The sequence below is a fragment of the Taudactylus pleione genome, unplaced genomic scaffold (assembly GCF_031769625.1).
Source record: "Taudactylus pleione unplaced genomic scaffold, aTauple2 ptg002148l, whole genome shotgun sequence".
In the NCBI taxonomy this organism is placed as follows: Eukaryota; Metazoa; Chordata; class Amphibia; order Anura; family Myobatrachidae; genus Taudactylus; species Taudactylus pleione.
The window spans coordinates 426,715-445,627 of NW_028286542.1; positions in this window are offsets into that span (position 1 = coordinate 426,715).

Below are 18,913 nucleotides of genomic sequence, written 5' to 3' on the forward strand. Positions count from 1 at the left end.
CCTTTTGTCATACATTTCTGTGTCCTACACCTAATCCTTCCTCCACACATGCTCTATACACTAGTGATAGCTGTATCACTAATATCATCACTGCTCTGCTCTACTGTGTCATACATTACTGTGTCCTACACCTAATCCTTCCTCCACACATGCTCTATACACTAGTGACATCTACATCACTAATATCATCACTGCTCTGCTCCCTTGTGTCATACATTACTGTGTCCTACACCTAATCCTTCCTCCACACATGTTCTATACACTAGTGACAGCTACATCACTAATATCATCACTGCTCTGCTCCCTTGTGTCATACATTACTGTGTCCTACACCTAATCCTACCTCCACACATGCTCTATACACTAGTGACAGCTACATCACTAATATCATCACTGCTCTGCTCCCTTGTGTCATACATTACTGTGTCATACACCTAATCCTTCCTCCACACATGCTCTATACACTAGTGACATCTACATCACTATCATCACTGCTCTGCTCCCTTGTGTCATACATTACTGTGTCATATACCTAATCCTTCCTCCACACATGCTCTATACTCTCGTGACAGCTGTATCACTAATATGATCACTGCTCTGCTCCCTTGTGTCATACATTACTGTGTCCTACACCTAATCCTTCCTCCACACATGCTCTATACACTTGAGACAGCTACATCACTATTATCACTGCTCTGCTCCCTTGTGTCATACATTACTGTGTCCTACACCTAATCCTTCCTCCACACATGCTCTATACACTAGTGACAGCTACATCACTAATATCATCACTGCTATGCTCCCTTGTGTCATACATTACTGTGTCCTACACCTAATCCTTCCTCCACACATGCTCTATACACTAGTGACATTTTCATCACTAATATCATCACTGCTCTGCTCCCTTGTGTCATACATTACTGTGTCCTACATCTAATCCTTCCTCCACACATTCTCTATTCACTAGTGACACCTACATCACTAATATCATCACTGCTCTGCTCCCTTGTGTCATACATTACTGTGTCCTACACCTAATCCTTCCTCCACACATGCTCTATACACTAGTGACATCTACATCACTAATATCATCACTGCTCTGCTCCATTGTGTCATACATTACTGTGTCCTACACCTAATCCTTCCTCCACACATGCTATATACACTAGTGACAGCTACATCACTAATATCACTGCTCTGCTCCCTTGTGTCATACATTACTGTGTCATACACCTAATCCTTCCTCCACACATGCTCTATACACTAGTGACAGCTACATCACTAATATCATCACTGCTCTGCTCCCTTGTGTCAAACATTACTGTGTCATACACATAATCCTTCCTCCACACATTCTCTATTCACTAGTGACACCTACATCACTAATATCATCACTGCTCTGCTCCCTTGTGTCATACATTACTGTGTCCTACACCTAATCCTTCCCCCACACATGCTCTATACACCAGTGACAGCTACATCACTAATATCACTGCTCTGCTCCCTTGTGTCATACATTACTGTTTCCTACACCTAATCCTTCCTCCACACATACTCTATACACTAGTGACAGCTACATCACTAATATCATCACTGCTCTGCTCCCTTGTGTCATACATTACTGTGTCCTACACCTAATCCTTCCCCAACACATGCTCTATACACTAGTGACAGCTACATCACTAATATCATCACTGCTCTGCTCCATTGTGTCATACATTACTGTGTCCTACACCTAATCCTTCCACCACACATGCTCTATACACTAGTGACATCTACATCACTAATATCATCACTGCTCTGCTCCATTGTGTCATACATTACTGTGTCCTACACCTAATCCTTCCACCACACATGCTCTATACACTAGTGACAGCTACATCACTAATATCATCACTGCTCTGCTCCCTTGTGTCATACATTACTGTGTCCTACACCTAATCCTTCCTCCACACATGCTCTATACACTAGTGACAGCTACATCACTAATATCATCACTGCTTTGCTCCCTTGTGTCATACATTACTGTGTCCTACACCTAATCCTTCCCCCACACATGCTCTATACACTAGTCACATCTACATCACTAATATCACTGCTCTGCTCCCTTGTGTCATACATTACTGTGTCCTACACCTAATCCTTCCCCCACACATGCTCTATACACTAGTGACAGCTACATCACTAATATCAACACTGCTCTGCTCCCTTGTGTCATACATTACTGTGTCCTACAGCTAATCCTTCCTCCACACATGCTCTATACACTAGTGACAGCTACATCACTAATATCATCACTGCTCTGCTCTACTGTGTCATACATTACTGTGTCCTACAACTAATCCTTCCTCCACACATGCTCTATACACTAGTGACAGCTACATCACTAATATCATCACTGCTCTGCTCCCTTTTATCATACATTACTGTGTCCTACACCTAATCCTTCCTCCACACATGCTCTATACACTTCTGACAGCTACATCACTATTATCACTGCTCTGCTCCCTTGTTTCATACATTACTGTGTCCTACACCTAATCCTTCCTCCACACATGCTCTATACACTAGTGACAGCTACATCACTAATATCATCACTGCTCTGCTCCCTTGTGTCATACATTACTGTGTCCTACAACTAATCCTTCCTCCACACATGCTCTATACACTAGTGACAGCTACATCACTAATATCATCACTGCTCTGCTCCCTTGTGTCATACATTACTGTGTCATACACCTAATCCTTCCTCCACACATGCTCTATACACTAGTGACATCTACATCACTATCATCACTGCTCTGCTCCCTTGTGTCATACATTACTGTGTCATATACCTAATCCTTCCTCCACACATGCTCTATACTCTCGTGACAGCTGTATCACTAATATGATCACTGCTCTGCTCCCTTGTGTCATACATTACTGTGTCCTACACCTAATCCTTCCTCCACACATGCTCTATACACTAGTGTCACATACATCACTAATATCATCACTGCTCTGCTCCCTTGTGTCATACATTACTGTTTCCCACACCTAATCCTTCCTCCACACATGCTCTATACTCTAGTGACAGCTGTATCACTAATATGATCACTGCTCTGCTCCCTTTTATCATACATTACTGTTTCCCACACCTAATCCTTCCTCCACACATGCTCTATACTCTCGTGACAGCTGTATCACTAATATGATCACTGCTCTGCTCCCTTGTGTCATACATTACTGTGTCCTACACCTAATCCTTCCTCCACACATGCTCTATACACTAGTGACAGCTACATCACTAATATCATCACTGCTCTGCTCCCTATTGTCATACATTACTGTGTCCTACACCTAATCCTACCTCCACACATGCTCTATACACTAGTGACAGCTACATCACCAATATCATCACTGCTCTGCTCCCTTGTGTCACACATTACTGTGTCCTACACCTAATCCTTCCTCCACACATGCTCTATACTCTAGTGACAGCTGTATCACTAATATGATCATTGCACTGCTCCCTTTTATCATACATTACTGTGTCCTACACCTAATCCTTCCTCCACACATGCTCTATACACTTCTGACAGCTACATCACTATTATCACTGCTCTGCTCCCTTGTTTCATACATTACTGTGTCCTACACCTAATCCTTCCTCCACACATGCTCTATACACTAGTGACAGCTACATCACTAATATCATCACTGCTCTGCTCCCTTGTGTCATACATTACTGTGTCCTACACCTAATCCTTCCTCCACACATGCTCTATACACTAGTGACAGCTACATCACTAATATCATCACTGCTCTGCTCCCTTCTGTCATACATTACTGTGTCCTACACCTAATCCTTCCTCCACACATGCTCTATACACTAGTGACATCTACATCACTAATATCATCACTGCTCTGCTCCCTTGTGTCATACATTACTGTGTCCTACACCTATTCCTTCCCCCACACATGCTCTATACACTAGTGACAGCTACATCACTAATATCATCACTGCTCTGCTCCCTTCTGTCATACATTACTGTGTCCTACACCTAATCCTTCCTCCACACATGCTCTATACACTAGTGACATCTACATCACTAATATCATCACTGCTGTGCTCCCTTGTGTCATACATTACTGTGTCCTACACCTAATCCTTCCTCCACACATGCTCTATACACTAGTGACAGCTACATCACTAATATCATCACTGCTCTGTTCCCTTGTGTCATACATTACTGTGTCCTACACCTAATCCTTCCTCCACACATGCTCTATACACTAGTGACAGCTACATCACCAATATCATCACTGCTCTGCTCCCTTGTGTCATACATTACTGTGTCCTACACCTAATCCTTCCTCCACACATGCTCTATACACTAGTGACAGCTACATCACTAATATCATCACTGCTCTGCTCTACTGTGTCATACATTAATGTGTCCTACACCTAATCCTTCCTCCACACATGCTCTATACAATAGAGATAGCTGTATCACTAATATCATCACTGCTCTGCTCCCTTGTGTCATACATTACTGTGTCCTACAACTAATCCTTCCTCCACACATGCTCTATACACTAGTGACAGCTACATCACTAATATCATCACTGCTCTGCTCCCTTGTGTCATACATTACTGTGTCCTACACCTAATCCTACCTCCACACATGCTCTATACACTAGTGACAGCTACATCACTAATATCATCACTGCTCTGCTCCCTTGTGTCATACATTACTGTGTCCTACAACTAATCCTTCCTCCACACATGCTCTATACACTAGTGACAGCTACATCACTAATATCATCACTGCTCTGCTCCCTTGTGTCATACATTACTGTGTCCTACACCTAATCCTACCTCCACACATGCTCTATACACTAGTGACAGCTACATCACTAATATCATCACTGCTCTGCTCCCTTGTGTCATACATTACTGTGTCCTACAACTAATCCTTCCTCCACACATGCTCTATACACTAGTGACACCTACATCACTAATATCATCACTGCTTTGCTCCCTTGGGTCATACATTACTGTGTCCCACACCTAATCCTTCCTCCACACATGCTCTATACTCTCGTGACAGCTGTATCACTAATATGATCTCTGCTCTGCTCCCTTGTGTCATACATTACTGTGTCCTACACCTAATCCTTCCTCCACACATGCTCTATACTCTCGTGACAGCTGTATCACTAATATGATCACTGCTCTGCTCCCTTGGGTCATACATTACTGTGTCCTACACCTAATCCTTCCTCCACACCTGCTCTATGCACTAGTGACAGCTACATCACTAAAATCATCACTGCTATGCTCCCTTGTGTCATACATTACTGTATCCTACACCTAATCCTTCCTCCACACATGGTCTATACACTAATGACAGCTACATCACTAATATCATCACTGCTCTGCTCCCTTGTGTCATACATTACTGTGTCCTACACCTAATCCTTCCCCCACACATGCTCTATACACTAGTGACATCTACATCACTAATATCATCACTGCTCTGCTCCCTTGTGTCATACATTACTGTGTCCTACACCTAATCCTTCCTCCACACATTCTCTATTCACTAGTGACACCTACATCACTAATATCATCACTGCTCTGCTCCCTTGTGTCATACATTACTGTGTCCTACACCTAATCCTTCCTCCACACATTCTCTATTCACTAGTGACACCTACATTACTAATATCATCACTGCTCTGCTCCCTTGTGTCATACATTACTGTGTCATACACCTAATCCTTCCCCCACACATGCTCTATACACTAGTCACATCTACATCACTAATATCATCACTGCTCTGCTCCCTTGTGTCATACAGTACTGTGTCCTACACCTAATCCTTCCTCCACACATGCTCTATACACTAGTGACAGCTACATCACTAATATCATCACTGCTCTGCTCCCTTGTGTCATACATTACTGTGTCATACACCTAAACCTTCCTCCACACATGCTCTATACACTAGTGACAGCTGCATCACTAATATCATCACTGCTCTGCTCCCTTTTGTCATACATTTCTGTGTCCTACACCTAATCCTTCCTCCACACATGCTCTATACACTAGTGATAGCTGTATCACTAATATCATCACTGCTCTGCTCTACTGTGTCATACATTACTGTGTCCTACACCTAATCCTTCCTCCACACATGCTCTATACACTAGTGACATCTACATCACTAATATCATCACTGCTCTGCTCCCTTGTGTCATACATTACTGTGTCCTACACCTAATCCTTCCTCCACACATGTTCTATACACTAGTGACAGCTACATCACTAATATCATCACTGCTCTGCTCCCTTGTGTCATACATTACTGTGTCCTACACCTAATCCTACCTCCACACATGCTCTATACACTAGTGACAGCTACATCACTAATATCATCACTGCTCTGCTCCCTTGTGTCATACATTACTGTGTCATACACCTAATCCTTCCTCCACACATGCTCTATACACTAGTGACATCTACATCACTATCATCACTGCTCTGCTCCCTTGTGTCATACATTACTGTGTCATATACCTAATCCTTCCTCCACACATGCTCTATACTCTCGTGACAGCTGTATCACTAATATGATCACTGCTCTGCTCCCTTGTGTCATACATTACTGTGTCCTACACCTAATCCTTCCTCCACACATGCTCTATACACTTGAGACAGCTACATCACTATTATCACTGCTCTGCTCCCTTGTGTCATACATTACTGTGTCCTACACCTAATCCTTCCTCCACACATGCTCTATACACTAGTGACAGCTACATCATTAATATCATCACTGCTATGCTCCCTTGTGTCATACATTACTGTGTCCTACACCTAATCCTTCCTCCACACATGCTCTATACACTAGTGACATTTTCATCACTAATATCATCACTGCTCTGCTCCCTTGTGTCATACATTACTGTGTCCTACATCTAATCCTTCCTCCACACATTCTCTATTCACTAGTGACACCTACATCACTAATATCATCACTGCTCTGCTCCCTTGTGTCATACATTACTGTGTCCTACACCTAATCCTTCCTCCACACATGCTCTATACACTAGTGACATCTACATCACTAATATCATCACTGCTCTGCTCCATTGTGTCATACATTACTGTGTCCTACACCTAATCCTTCCTCCACACATGCTCTATACACTAGTGACAGCTACATCACTAATATCACTGCTCTGCTCCCTTGTGTCATACATTACTGTGTCATACACCTAATCCTTCCTCCACACATGCTCTATACACTAGTGACAGCTACATCACTAATATCATCACTGCTCTGCTCCCTTGTGTCAAACATTACTGTGTCATACACATAATCCTTCCTCCACACATTCTCTATTCACTAGTGACACCTACATCACTAATATCATCACTGCTCTGCTCCCTTGTGTCATACATTACTGTGTCCTACACCTAATCCTTCCCCCACACATGCTCTATACACTAGTGACAGCTACATCACTAATATCATCACTGCTCTGCTCCCTATTGTCATACATTACTGTGTCATACACCTAATCCTTCCCCCACACATGCTCTATACACTAGTGACAGCTACATCACTAATATCACTGCTCTGCTCCCTTGTGTCATACATTACTGTTTCCTACACCTAATCCTTCCTCCACACATACTCTATACACTAGTGACAGCTACATCACTAATATCATCACTGCTCTGCTCCCTTGTGTCATACATTACTGTGTCCTACACCTAATCCTTCCCCCACACATGCTCTATACACTAGTGACAGCTACATCACTAATATCATCACTGCTCTGCTCCATTGTGTCATACATTACTGTGTCCTACACCTAATCCTTCCACCACACATGCTCTATACACTAGTGACATCTACATCACTAATATCATCACTGCTCTGCTCCATTGTGTCATACATTACTGTGTCCTACACCTAATCCTTCCACCACACATGCTCTATACACTAGTGACAGCTACATCACTAATATCATCACTGCTCTGCTCCCTTGTGTCATACATTACTGTGTCCTACACCTAATCCTTCCTCCACACATGCTCTATACACTAGTGACAGCTACATCACTAATATCATCACTGCTTTGCTCCCTTGTGTCATACATTACTGTGTCATACACCTAATCCTTCCCCCACACATGCTCTATACACTAGTCACATCTACATCACTAATATCATCACTGCTCTGCTCCCTTGTGTCATACATTACTGTGTCCTACACCTAATCCTTCCCCCACACATGCTCTATACACTAGTGACAGCTACATTACTAATATCAACACTGCTCTGCTCCCTTGTGTCATACATTACTGTGTCCTACAGCTAATCCTTCCTCCACACATGCTCTATACACTAGTGACAGCTACATCACTAATATCATCACTGCTCTGCTCCCTTGTGTCATACATTACTGTGTCATACACCTAATCCTTCCTCCACACATGCTCTATACACTAGTGACATCTACATCACTATCATCACTGCTCTGCTCCCTTGTGTCATACATTACTGTGTCCTACACCTAATCCTTCCTCCACACATGCTATATACACTAGTGACAGCTACATCACTAATATCATCACTGCTCTGCTCCCTTGTGTCATACATTACTGTGTCATATACCTAATCCTTCCTCCACACATGCTCTATACACTAGTGTCACATACATCACTAATATCATCACTGCTCTGCTCCCTTGTGTCATACATTACTGTGTACTACACCTAATCCTTCCTCCACACATGCTCTATACACTAGTGACAGCTGTATCACTAATATGATCACTGCTCTGCTCCCTTTTATCATACATTACTGTGTCCTACACCTAATCCTTCCTCCACACATACTCTATACACTTCTGACAGCTACATCACTATTCTCACTGCTCTGCTCCCTTGTTTCATACATTACTGTGTCCTACACCTAATCCTTCCTCCACACATGCTCTATACACTAGTGACAGCTACAACACTAATATCATCACTGCTCTGCTCCCTTGTGTCATACATTACTGTGTCCTACACCTAATCCTTCCTCCACACATGCTCTATACACTAGTGATAGCTGTATCACTAATATCATCACTGCTCTGCTCCCTTGTGTCATACATTACTGTGTCCTACAACTAATCCTTCCTCCACACATGCTCTATACACTTGAGACAGCTACATCACTAATATCATCACTGCTCTGCTCCCTTGTGTCATACATTACTGTGTCCTACACCTAATCCTTCCCCCACACATCCTCTATACACTAGTGACAGCTACATCACTAATATCATCACTGCTCTGCTCCCTTGTGTCATACATTACTGTGTCATACACCTAATCCTTCCTCCACACATGCTCTATACACTAGTGACATCTACATCACTATCATCACTGCTCTGCTCCCTTGTGTCATACATTACTGTGTCATATACCTAATCCTTCCTCCACACATGCTCTATACTCTCGTGACAGCTGTATCACTAATATGATCACTGCTCTGCTCCCTTGTGTCATACATTACTGTGTCCTACACCTAATCCTTCCTCCACACATGCTCTATACACTAGTGACAGCTACATCACTAATATCATCACTGCTCTGCTCCCTATTGTCATACATTACTGTGTCCTACACCTAATCCTACCTCCACACATGCTCTATACACTAGTGACAGCTACATCACCAATATCATCACTGCTCTGCTCCCTTGTGTCACACATTACTGTGTCCTACACCTAGTCCTTCCTCCACACATGCTCTATACTCTAGTGACAGCTGTATCACTAATATGATCATTGCACTGCTCCCTTTTATCATACATTACTGTGTCCTACACCTAATCCTTCCTCCACACATGCTCTATAAACTTCTGACAGCTACATCACTATTATCACTGCTCTGCTCCCTTGTTTCATACATTACTGTGTCCTACACCTAATCCTTCCTCCACACATGCTCTATACACTAGTGACAGCTACATCACTAATATCATCACTGCTCTGCTCCCTTGTGTCATACATTACTGTGTCCTACACCTAATCCTTCCTCCACACATGCTCTATACACTAGTGACAGCTACATCACTAATATCATCACTGCTCTGCTCCCTTCTGTCATACATTACTGTGTCCTACACCTAATCCTTCCTCCACACATGCTCTATACACTAGTGACATCTACATCACTAATATCATCACTGCTCTGCTCCCTTGTGTCATACATTACTGTGTCCTACACGTATTCCTTCCCCCACACATGCTCTATACACTAGTGACAGCTACATCACTAATATCATCACTGCTCTGCTCCCTTCTGTCATACATTACTGTGTCCTACACCTAATCCTTCCTCCACACATGCTCTATACACTAGTGACATCTACATCACTAATATCATCACTGCTGTGCTCCCTTGTGTCATACATTACTGTGTCCTACACCTAATCCTTCCTCCACACATGCTCTATACACTAGTGACAGCTACATCACTAATATCATCACTGCTCTGTTCCCTTGTGTCATACATTACTGTGTCCTACACCTAATCCTTCCTCCACACATGCTCTATACACTAGTGACAGCTACATCACCAATATCATCACTGCCCTGCTCCCTTGTGTCATACATTACTGTGTCCTACACCTAATCCTTCCCCCACACATGCTCTATACACTGGTGACATCTACATCACTATTATCACTGCTCTGCTCCCTTATGTCATACATTACTGTGTCATACACCTAATCCTTCCTCCACACATGCTCTATACACTAGTGACAGCTACATCACTAATATCATCACTGCTCTGCTCTACTGTGTCATACATTAATGTGTCCTACACCTAATCCTTCCTCCACACATGCTCTATACAATAGAGATAGCTGTATCACTAATATCATCACTGCTCTGCTCCCTTGTGTCATACATTACTGTGTCCTACAACTAATCCTTCCTCCACACATGCTCTATACACTAGTGACAGCTACATCACTAATATCATCACTGCTCTGCTTCCTTGTGTCATACATTACTGTGTCCTACACCTAATCCTACCTCCACACATGCTCTATACACTAGTGACAGCTACATCACTAATATCATCACTGCGCTGCTCCCTTGAGTCATACATTACTGTGTCATATACCTAATCCTTCCTCCACACATGCTCTATACACTAGTGACACCTACATCACTAATATCATCACTGCTCTGCTCCCTTGGGTCATACATTACTGTGTCCCACACCTAATCCTTCCTCCACACATGCTCTATACTCTCGGGACAGCTGTATCACTAATATGATCTCTGCTCTGCTCCCTTGTGTCATACATTACTGTGTCCTACACCTAATCCTTCCTCCACACATGCTCTATACTCTCGTGACAGCTGTATCACTAATATGATCACTGCTCTGCTCCCTTGGGTCATACATTACTGTGTCCCACACCTAATCCTTCCTCCACAAATGCTCTATACTCTCGTGACAGCTGTATCACTAATATGATCACTGCTCTGCTCCCTTGAGTCATACATTACTGTGTCATACACCTAATCCTTGCTCCACACATGCTCTATACACTAGTGACAGCTACATCACTATTATCACTGCTCTGCTCCCTTGTGTCATACATTACTGTGTCCTACACCTAATCCTTCCTCCACACCTGCTCTATGCACTAGTGACAGCTACATCACTAAAATCATCACTGCTATGCTCCCTTGTGTCATACATTACTGTATCCTACACCTAATCCTTCCTCCACACATGGTCTATACACTAATGACAGCTACATCACTAATATCATCACTGCTCTGCTCCCTTGTGTCATACATTACTGTGTCCTACACCTAATCCTTCCCCCCACACATGCTCTATACACTAGTGACATCTACATCACTAATATCATCACTGCTCTGCTCCCTTGTGTCATACATTACTGTGTCCTACACCTAATCCTTCCTCCACACATTCTCTATTCACTAGTGACACCTACATCACTAATATCATCACTGCTCTGCTCCCTTGTGTCATACATTACTGTGTCCTACACCTAATCCTTCCTCCACACATTCTCTATTCACTAGTGACACCTACATCACTAATATCATCACTGCTCTGCTCCCTTGTGTCATACATTACTGTGTCATACACCTAATCCTTCCCCCACACATGCTCTATACACTAGTCACATCTACATCACTAATATCATCACTGCTCTGCTCCCTTATGTCATACATTACTGTGTCATACACCTAATCCTTCCTCCACACATGCTCTATACACTAGTGACAGCTACATCACTAATATCATCACTGCTCTGCTCTACTGTGTCATACATTAATGTGTCCTACACCTAATCCTTCCTCCACACATGCTCTATACAATAGAGATAGCTGTATCACTAATATCATCACTGCTCTGCTCCCTTGTGTCATACATTACTGTGTCCTACAACTAATCCTTCCTCCACACATGCTCTATACACTAGTGACAGCTACATCACTAATATCATCACTGCTCTGCTTCCTTGTGTCATACATTACTGTGTCCTACACCTAATCCTACCTCCACACATGCTCTATACACTAGTGACAGCTACATCACTAATATCATCACTGCGCTGCTCCCTTGAGTCATACATTACTGTGTCATATACCTAATCCTTCCTCCACACATGCTCTATACACTAGTGACACCTACATCACTAATATCATCACTGCTCTGCTCCCTTGGGTCATACATTACTGTGTCCCACACCTAATCCTTCCTCCACACATGCTCTATACTCTCGGGACAGCTGTATCACTAATATGATCTCTGCTCTGCTCCCTTGTGTCATACATTACTGTGTCCTACACCTAATCCTTCCTCCACACATGCTCTATACTCTCGTGACAGCTGTATCACTAATATGATCACTGCTCTGCTCCCTTGGGTCATACATTACTGTGTCCCACACCTAATCCTTCCTCCACACATGCTCTATACTCTCGTGACAGCTGTATCACTAATATGATCACTGCTCTGCTCCCTTGAGTCATACATTACTGTGTCATACACCTAATCCTTGCTCCACACATGCTCTATACACTAGTGACAGCTACATCACTATTATCACTGCTCTGCTCCCTTGTGTCATACATTACTGTGTCCTACACCTAATCCTTCCTCCACACCTGCTCTATGCACTAGTGACAGCTACATCACTAAAATAATCACTGCTATGCTCCCTTGTGTCATACATTACTGTATCCTACACCTAATCCTTCCTCCACACATGGTCTATACACTAATGACAGCTACATCACTAATATCATCACTGCTCTGCTCCCTTGTGTCATACATTACTGTGTCCTACACCTAATCCTTCCCCCCACACATGCTCTATACACTAGTGACATCTCCATCACTAATATCATCACTGCTCTGCTCCCTTGTGTCATACATTACTGTGTCCTACACCTAATCCTTCCTCCACACATTCTCTATTCACTAGTGACACCTACATCACTAATATCATCACTGCTCTGCTCCCTTGTGTCATACATTACTGTGTCCTACACCTAATCCTTCCTCCACACATTCTCTATTCACTAGTGACACCTACATCACTAATATCATCACTGCTCTGCTCCCTTGTGTCATACATTACTGTGTCATACACCTAATCCTTCCCCCACACATGCTCTATACACTAGTCACATCTACATCACTAATATCATCACTGCTCTGCTCCCTTGTGTCATACAGTACTGTGTCCTACACCTAATCCTTCCTCCACACATGCTCTATACACTAGTGATAGCTGTATCACTAATATCATCACTGCTCTGCTCTACTGTGTCATACATTACTGTGTCATACACCTAAACCTTCCTCCACACATGCTCTATACACTAGTGACAGCTGCATCACTAATATCATCACTGCTCTGCTCCCTTTTGTCATACATTTCTGTGTCCTACACCTAATCCTTCCTCCACACATGCTCTATACACTAGTGATAGCTGTATCACTAATATCATCACTGCTCTGCTCTACTGTGTCATACATTACTGTGTCCTACACCTAATCCTTCCTCCACACATGCTCTATACACTAGTGACATCTACATCACTAATATCATCACTGCTCTGCTCCCTTGTGTCATACATTACTGTGTCATACACCTAATCCTTCCTCCACACATGCTCTATACACTAGTGACATCTACATCACTATCATCACTGCTCTGCTCCCTTGTGTCATACATTACTGTGTCATATACCTAATCCTTCCTCCACACATGCTCTATACTCTCGTGACAGCTGTATCACTAATATGATCACTGCTCTGCTCCCTTGTGTCATACATTACTGTGTCCTACACCTAATCCTTCCTCCACACATGCTATATACACTTGAGACAGCTACATCACTATTATCACTGCTCTGCTCCCTTGTGTCATACATTACTGTGTCCTACACCTAATCCTTCCTCCACACATGCTCTATACACTAGTGACAGCTACATCACTAATATCATCACTGCTATGCTCCCTTGTGTCATACATTACTGTGTCCTACACCTAATCCTTCCTCCACACATGCTCTATACACTAGTGACATTTTCATCACTAATATCATCACTGCTCTGCTCCCTTGTGTCATACATTACTGTGTCCTACACCTAATCCTTCCTCCACACATCCTCTATACACTAGTGACAGCTACATCACTAATATCATCACTGCTCTGCTCCCTTGTGTCATACATTACTGTGTCCTACACCTAATCCTTCCTCCACACATGCTATATACACTAGTGACAGCTACATCACTAATATCACTGCTCTGCTCCCTTGTGTCATACATTACTGTGTCATACACCTAATCCTTCCTCCACACATGCTCTATACACTAGTGACAGCTACATCACTAATATCATCACTGCTCTGCTCCCTATTGTCATACATTACTGTGTCCTACACCTAAACCTTCCTCCACACATTCTCTATTCACTAGTGACACCTACATCACTAATATCATCACTGCTCTGCTCCCTTGTGTCATACATTACTGTGTCATACACCTAATCCTTCCTCCACACATGCTCTATACACTAGTGACATCTACATCACTAATATCATCACTGCTCTGCTCCCATGTGTCATACATTACTGTGTCATACACCTAATCCTTCCTCCACACATGCTCTATACACTAGTGACAGCTACATCACTAATATCATCACTGCTCTGCTCCCTATTGTCATACATTACTGTGTCATACACCTAATCCTTCCTCCACACATGCTCTATACACCAGTGACAGCTACATCACTAATATCACTGCTCTGCTCTACTGTGTCATACATTACTGTGTCCTACACCTAATCCTTCCTCCACACATGCTCTATACACTAGTGACATCTACATCACTAATATCATCACTGCTCTGCTCCCTTGTGTCATACATTACTGTGTCCTACACCTAATCCTTCCACCACACATGCTCTATACACTAGTGACAGCTACATCACTAATATCATCACTGCTCTGCTCCCTTGTGTCATACATTACTGTGTCCTACACCTAATCCTTCCTCCACACATACTCTATACACTAGTGACAGCTACATCACTAATATCTTCACTGCGCTGCTCCCTTGTTTCATACATTACTGTTTCCTACACCTAATCCTTCCTCCACACATGCTCTATACACTAGTGACAGCTACATCACTAATATCATCACTGCTCTGCTCCCTTGTGTCATACATTACTGTGTCATACACCTAATCCTTCCTCCACACATGCTCTATACACTAGTGACATCTACATCAGTATCATCACTGCTCTGCTCCCTTGTGTCATACATTACTGTGTCATACACCTAATCCTTCCTCCACACATGCTCTATACACTAGTGACATCTACATCACTATCATCACTGCTCTGCTCCCTTGTGTCATACATTACTGTGTCATACATCTAATCCTTCCTCCACACTTGCTCTATACACTAGTGACATCTACATCACTAATATCATCACTGCTCTGCTCCCTTGTGTCATACATTACTGTGTCATACACCTAATCCTTCCTCCACACATGCTCTATACACTAGTGACACCTACATCACTAATATCATCACTGCTCTGCTCCCTTGTGTCATACATTACTGTGTCCTACACCTAATCCTTCCTCCACACATGCTCTATACACTAGTCACAATTACATCACTAATATCATCACTGCTCTGCTCCCTTGTGTCATACATTACTATGTCCTACACCTAATCCTTCCTCCACACATGCTCTATACACTAGTGACAGCTACATCACTATTATCACTGCTCTGCTCCCTTGTGTCATACATTACTATGTCCTACACCTAATCCTTCCCCCACACATGCTCTATACACTAGTGACATCTACATCACTATCATCACTGCTCTTCTCCCTTGTGTCATACATTACTGTGTCCTACACCTAATCCTTCCTCCACACATGCTCTATACACTAGTGACAGCTACATCACTAATATCATCCCTGCTCTGCTCCCTTGTGTCATACATTACTGTGTCCTACACCTAATCCTTCCTCCACACATGCTCTATACACCAGTGACAGCTACATCACTAATATCATCACTGCTCTGCTCCCTTGTGTCATACATTACTGTGTCCTACACCTAATCCTTCCCCCACACATGCTCTATACACTAGTGACAGCAACATCACTAATATCATCACTGCTCTGCTCCCTTGTGTCATACATTACTGTGTCCTACACCTAATCCTTCCTCCACACATGCTCTATACACTAGTGACATCTACATCACTATCATCACTGCTCTGCTCCCTTGTGTCATACATTACTGTGTCATATACCTAATCCTTCCTCCACACATGCTCTATACACCAGTGACAGCTACATCACTAATATCATCACTGCTCTGCTCCCTTGTGTCATACATTACTGTGTCCTACACCTAATCCTTCCCCCACACATGCTCTATACACTAGTGACATCTCTATCACTAATATCATCACTGCTCTGCTCCCTTGTGTCATACATTACTGTGTCCTACACCTAATCCTTCCCCCACACATGCTCTATACACTAGTGACAACTATATCACTAATATCATCACTGCTCTGCTTCCTTGTGTCATACATTACTGTGTCCTACACCTAATCCTTCCTCCACACATGCTCTATACACTAGTGACAACTATATCACTAATATCATCTCTGCTCTGCTCCCTTGTGCCATACATTACTGTGTCCTACACCTAATCCTTCCCCCACACATGCTCTATACACTAGTGACAGCTGTATCACTAATATCATCACTGCTCTGCTCCCTTGTGTCATACATTACTGTGTCCTACACCTAATCCTTCTTCCACACATGCTCTATACACTAGTGACAGCTCCATCACTAATATCATCACTGCTCTGCTCCCTTGTGTCATACATTACTGTGTCCTACACCTAATCCTTCCTCCACACATACTCTATACACTAGTGACAGCTACATCACCAATATCATCACTGCTCTGCTCCCTTGTGTCATACATTACTGTGTCCTACACCTAATCCTTCCTCCACACATGCTCTATACACTTGTGACATCTACATCACTATCATCACTGCTCTGCTCCCTTGTGTCATACATTACTGTGTCCTACACCTAATCCTTCCTCCACACATGCTCTATACACTAGTGATAGCTACATCACTAATATCATCACTACTCTGCTCCCTTGTGTCATACATTACTGTGTCCTACACCTAATCGTTCCTCCACACATGCTCTATACACTAGTGACAGCTACATCACTAATATCACTGCTCTGCTCCCTTGTGTCATACATTACTGTGTCCTACACCTAATCCTTTCTCCACACATACTCTATACACTAGTGACAGCTACATCACTAATATCATCACTGCTCTGCTTCCTTGTGCCATACATTACTGTGTCATACACCTAATCCTTCCTCTACACATGCTCTATACACTAGTGACATCTACATCACTATCATCACTGCTCTGCTCCCTTGTGTCATACATTACTGTGTCATACATCTAATCCTTCCTCCACACATGCTCTATACACTAGTGACAGCTACATCACTAATATCATCACTGCTCTGCTCCCTTGTGTCATACATTATTGTGTCATACACCTAATCCTTCCCCCACACATGCTATATACACTAGTGACATCTGTATCACTAATATAATCACTGCTCTGCTCCCTTGTGTCATATATTACTGTGTCCTACACCTAATCCTTCCCCCACACATGCTCTATACACTAGTGACAGCTGTATCACTAATATCATCACTGCTCTGCTCCCTTGTGTCATACATTACTGTGTCCTACACCTAATCCTTCCTCCACACATGCTCTATACACTAGTGACAGCTCCATCACTATCATCACTGCTCTGCTCCCTTGTGTCATACATTACTGTATCATACACCTAATCCTTCCTCCACACATCCTCTATACACTAGTGACAGCTACATCACTAATATCATCACTGCTCTGCTCCCTTGTGTCATACATTACTGTGTCCTACACCTAATCCTTCCCCCACACATGCTCTATACACTAGTGACAGCTACATCACTAATATCATCACTGCTCTGCTCCCTTGTGTCATACATTACTGTGTCCTACACCTAATCCTTCCCCCACACATGCTCTATACACTAGTGATAGCTGTATCACTAATATCATCACTGCTCTGCTCCCTTGTGTCATACATTACTGTGTCATACACCTAATCCTTCCTCCACACATGCTCTATACACTAGTGACAGCTACATCACTAATATCATCACTGCTCTGCTCCCTTGTGTCATACATTACT